We start from the raw sequence: 6000 nt of genomic DNA, 5'->3' as shown, positions 1-6000 counted from the left end.
GTGTTTTTAGACTTACATGTGGTATTAGCACACATCAGTGATTTTCTGTTTGTCATGATATAATTGATCACATAAAAATGAATCTTAACAGTGGGAGGGGTGATTAAGAATGATACATTTCTTAATGGGTACAATGCACACTATCTAGTGATGGTCACACTAAAATCCCACACTTTACTATGACTCACTCGATCCATGTAATAAAACTGCACTTATAAACCTTAAATTTTACACAAGTAAAAAATAATTAAAATTACTCTCACAAATCTATGTTTGACAAATGATTCATGACTTTAGTTTTAGAAACTCTATTTTCCTCTCATTAGTAATAATTCCAAAATACATTACCTAGGATAGCTATATTCTCAGAATGAAATTAAAGGAATAATTAAGTTAGAGTAGGTCCCAATCTAGATAAAGAGAAAATGAAAGAAAGGAAAAGAATGACAATATACTCCCTTAGCCATTATCTATCTAATTAAGATACATTTGAATAATTTTTTTTCTAGTTTTCAAACTGCCTTCTAGATAGTTACCCAAATAAAATACTAACATTTGCCAATGGATGCATTCAAGAAGCATAGCATCAATGCTTCTATAAAGTAGTCACACATTTTATTTGAAAATGAAAAATTTCACAATTTAAAATTATGTTAGTTTTATGTTAAAGAGATGAGTTCACGCTTGTAACATAAAAGAAGGGAAAGCAGCATAGCCTAACAGTCGGTGAAGAGGTGCTTTAGATACAAAAGCCCAAGGTAGAACCAATAGGCAGGGATTTATCTGAGATGGTGTTAGACATAGAGAAAGAAAGGTGCTGCCATTAACAAAGTGATGTCACGGTAGAATTTTTTTCCAAAAGTAGGGGAGAAGGTATGGAATGATTTGGATATTAGATACAGCAGGGTAGGAACAGCAAGGGTTGGGTAGGTGGAGTTTTGAGGCTATAGAAGATCAGGTTTCTATTAGGAGATTAAGTAAAGACGAGGTGGATTGGTTGGTTGGGGCTGGGTCATGCTGGACCTGCACATCCAGATAGGGATTTCAATATTATTTTTAAGACGGATGCCATGGACTGAACGTTGTTTTCCTTAATTCATATGTGGAAGCCCTATTCCCCAGTGTGATGGTATTTGTTATTGGGGCCTTTGAGAGTTAACTTGGTAATGAAGATGAAAGTGGAGGTGTCAGAATGGGATTAGTGTCCTTCTAAGAAGAGACACTAGAGATCTTACTTCTTTTTTCCCACCATGTGAAGATACAGCAGATAGTCCCTCTAGAAGACAGGAAGCGGGCTCTCACCAGACATTACATCTGCTGGAGACTTGGACTCCCCAGCATCCAGAACTGTGAGAAACAAATGTTTGTTGTTTAAGGCACCTAGTCTATAGTATTTGGCATAGCTGCTCATATTGACTAAGACGGTAGTGGAGAGCCATATTAAAGGTTTAGTGGCATACGGTGACATTATAAAAACTGCTTTTCAGAAGCTTACTACAGCCACAGTTCAGACAATAACTAGAAGAGAAACAGAACTCGAGAATTTCCACTGTGACAAATGAATGTTCTAATGCACACATACATCCAACTCTTATATTACAAATAAACTCGTTTTAGTAAGATTGCATATATTTAAACAAAGACTAGTAAGTGCAAAAGTTGCCCAGAATTTGTATGTGCAGTCCAATTAATAGGAGTAAATTATTAAGAAACTTAAGTTGCTAAAATGCTGCACTTTAGAAACATAAATAGGACTAAATAAAATGCATAAAACATCTATGTTTTTCTGCAACTTCTGTGTTTTTCCACCAAAATCCATAAAAATATAAAACCATTTAATTACTATGAGACAAAAAAGAAACTGCTGATATGATTGAAACACAGTAATCTGGCACTAGACATTTCCCCAGAGTAATATACATATAGCACAAGGGTTGCTGTTGTTGTTTTTGATTTTTAGTAAAAATTGGCGGGAAGCAAGCCTACTTACCAAAAAAAGACTGAAGATATAACTTTGACATTAACTCATTATGAAATTTCAAAACATTACTATTGCGAAATCTCACAAATTCAAGGATAAAACAGATATCACATTTTTATAAAACAAAATTTAAAGGAATAAATCACACCTAGTATCATAGTTCTCATAAATTTTTATAAAGATTTCAGTTTTTAAAATCTAGACTTTGATGTTTAGCCAAACTTTCAATCTAACCTAAATGGAAGTTAAATAAAATTTCAGATTAGCAGATCTCACAAAGTTTAATTCACCTCAAGACACTCCTTCTAAAGAAGTTACTTGAGAATAAACTTCAGAAAATCCAGACAGTAACTTAATACATATGAACACTCGACCAAAGAGTATTACATCTAATTTACAAATATAAAAAGCAGTTTACCTGAGATGGTAGCTTTAGTGCATAGCTAGAAAATAATCATGAAAAATGACAGAGAAGGATGAGAGTAGAGAAATCTCAGTTTAGTTTTATTCAAGAAAGAAGAGAATTTCACAGAATAAATATTACATCTGATATATTTAAATAACTTAAAGGATAAAATTTGATAACGAAAAAAATTTTAAAAAGAAACTTACACAAGTCAGGAGATATAGCTGTCACATTTAACTTGAATATGTAGTTGTGTTATATTGAATTATTTGTCTAATATTTATTATTTACTCCAGTCATATAGTAGCATACATTAACATAATTGCTATACCTTTAGTAAGGTCAAAGTGTATTTCGTAACCTCTTGACTTTAGAGTTTGCCAAGTGATTTGCTTTGACCAATACAAAGTTAGCAGATATATTAAAGGCAAAACTTTAAAATATGCATGCATGGTTGGGCTTCTCGTCTCACATTTCTTCCAACTATATAAAGCAAACCTTTCTTGGATAACTGTGTTTTAGAGGGAGATATATGTGGAACAGATCACATCTGAACTTGACACCTGAAGAGAGCCTAGCTGAGCCTACTCTTGCAGGCTATACCCCACAGTATCACTGCATTAATGCGTTCATTAGAGATCTTCATTAATGGGTTCATCCTAGGTGTTCATTTAACATCAGCTAATATGCTGATTAATGAGTAAGGAATACATACTCACTTTTGCATTGTGTTGAAATTTTGTGGTTGCTTGTCATATAAAATAACTATCTGATATAACTAACAGTGAGCATTATATTCATATAAACATACGATCAGTGCTTTATATTCCTTTGTGCTTTTAGAACTCATTTTTGTTTGTTTCTTCTTTTCTTTTGAGGAGGAGTCTCCTTCTGTTGCCCAGGCTGGAGTGCAGTGGTGCGATCGCAGCTCACTGCAACCTCTGCTTCCTGGGTTCAAGAGATTCTCCTGCCTCAGCCTCCAGAGTAGCTGGGATTACAGGTGCGCACCACCACTCCCGGCTAATTATTTTTGTATTTTAGTACAGATGGGTTTTCGCCATGTTGCCCAGGCTGATCTTGAACTCCTCAGCTCAAGACCTCAGCTCAAACAATCCACCCACGGTCGGCCTCCCAAAGTGCTGGGATTATAGGCCTGAGCCACTGTGCCCGGCCTAGAACTTGTTTTAAAAGAAAGGTTAGTGTATTTATTTGTGATCGTAGAATACAATGTTAATATATTCAAAGTTGATACCATAAAGTATAGATGAGAAAAGCTGGGAATCTGAGGAGTGAAGAATAGATATGAAGTGCACTAGAAGAGAAATATGCAAAATCAAGAGAGAGTGTCCTACAAATATTAGAAAACAAATGAATGTTTATAAGCCCTTCCATATTTTATAAGGTTATTGAAAGAAATGATTATAAAAGATATTTGAGAATATGATCCTGAAAAGAACAGTAATCCATGGGGACAATATATAAAGAACAAGCAAATTCATTGATATACTTCCAAAGAATTATAAAAAGAAATTCCTTTTTGATTAGAGAATAAAGGACAATACAAAAATAATGTCTTTCTTTGCTGAGAATATATGTATCTTAAGGAAAGAAGAGCACAGATATGACATATGTCAAAACGTAGTTTACATGCGATAGAATATGCACATTGACATATAGAAGATAATATATTATCTCTGAAATTATTTATTTCTGATTGTAAATTGTTCCACACCAAATACTGATGTCTTTCTTAAGATGTAACTAGCTTCTTTTGTCATCCTTAACCACACACATCTTGCAGATTTTTCAGGTTTAATGCAATGATATTGTGGAGATTATAGCTTTTTATTTTAATTAGAAGCCAAAAAATATCTTCTGAAAAGTAATTAATGTTTTAGAATATAGGCAACATAGTTTGAAAATTTAATTTATCTATAAATATTAACAACAAAACCAAAATGCAATTAGGTCACATATGGCTCCAATTGTTTTTAAAGGAACTTTATATTTGAGTAGAACTAATGATAAGTATCTCTATTCAGCAAGCTGGCCTGGGTTGGGTTTCATACACACTTGAAGAAGAAGATAGCTTTACGCTGCTATCAGCATGCCACTGTTATATTGATTACCATTCAAAACACTGCCATGAAACTATGGATATTTTTCTACCAGCCTATCATCTTGGGTATCATTGGTGGCAAAGTCATTATTAAAGTTCTATTTTCTTTCATTATATCATATAAATTGGTATGGTGATTATAAGAAACCCAAAGATCTGAAAGTTTTCGACAGAGCAAATGACAAACTTTCAAAACCCTTACATTAAAAAATGAGCAGTTTGGTTGAAGAGCTTCTTTTGAAAAATTACCAAATATAAAAAGCCAGCATTCATCTACAGTAATTAAGGAAAGATGGTATCAGGAGGACAGATAGCATCCAGGCAAGGATGAAACCTTCACAAAATCACATGATGGGACTTGGTACTTTGCTATTTCAGTTTCAAAGAATAAACTGATCCAGTTCTCCAAATATATATGGAAATTTGCAAGAAGAAAAAAGCATCATCTCTAAGTGATGAAATGAACCTGTCAAGCTATTATTACTACGGTTAGTTGTTTTACTGCAACAGATTTATAAACATTCCACAAATAATACAAATAATTTGTGATTATATGAAACATATGTCACTTCCCCATATATGTATCTTTTATCCATTTCCTTCACTTTGTATATCTTTAAAACATACGACAATTTTGTAGAGAATATGAATATATAAGGCCTGGTATTAAAAACATATAATGCACATATACTTAATCAAAACAGAAACAAAAAAGTCAGGGAATTCTGGTTTATTTTATTTATTTATTTATTTAATTAATTAATTATACTTTAAGTTCTAGGGTACATGTGCACAACGTGCACGTTTGTTGCATATATATACACGTGCCATGTTGGTGTGCTGCACCCATTAACTCATCATTTACATTAGGTATATCTTCTAATGCTATCCCTCCCCCCTACCCTGTCCCCACAATAGGACCCCGTGTGTGATGCTCCCCTTCCTGTGTCCAGGTGATCTCATTGTTCAATTCCCACCTATGAGTGAGAACATGCGGTATTTGGTTTTTTGTTATTGCGATAGTTTGCTGAGAATGATGGTTTCCAGCTGTACCTGTATTTAAGATGGAGTCTAGCTCTGTCGCCCAGGCTGCAGTGCAGTGGCGCGATCTCCCCTCACGGCAAGCTCCGCCTCCCGGGTTCAAGCCATTCTCCTGCCTCAGCCTCCCTAGTAGCTGGGACTACAGGCTCCTGCCACCACGCCCGGTTAATTTTTTTGATTTTTTTTTTTAATTAGAGACAGGGTTTCACTGTGCCCGGCCAAAAGTCAGGGGATTCTAAGCAGAGATGGAGTCCATAAAGCCAGTGGCCTGTCTGGGTAAAAAATGCCAAGGTCAACTGGGCGCGGTGGCTCACGCCTGTAATCCTAACACTTTGGGAGGCCGAGGTGGGCGGATCACGAGGTCAGGAGATTGAGACCATCCTGGCAAACATGGGAAATCCCGTTTCTACTAAAAATACAAAAAATAAAAAAATAAAAAAAATTAGCCGGTCG

This window comes from Macaca fascicularis, chromosome 7 (assembly GCF_037993035.2).
Source record: "Macaca fascicularis isolate 582-1 chromosome 7, T2T-MFA8v1.1".
Lineage (NCBI taxonomy): Eukaryota > Metazoa > Chordata > Mammalia > Primates > Cercopithecidae > Macaca > Macaca fascicularis.
The sequence above is the reverse complement of the archived record's forward strand: the minus strand, read 5'-3'. Positions refer to the sequence as shown.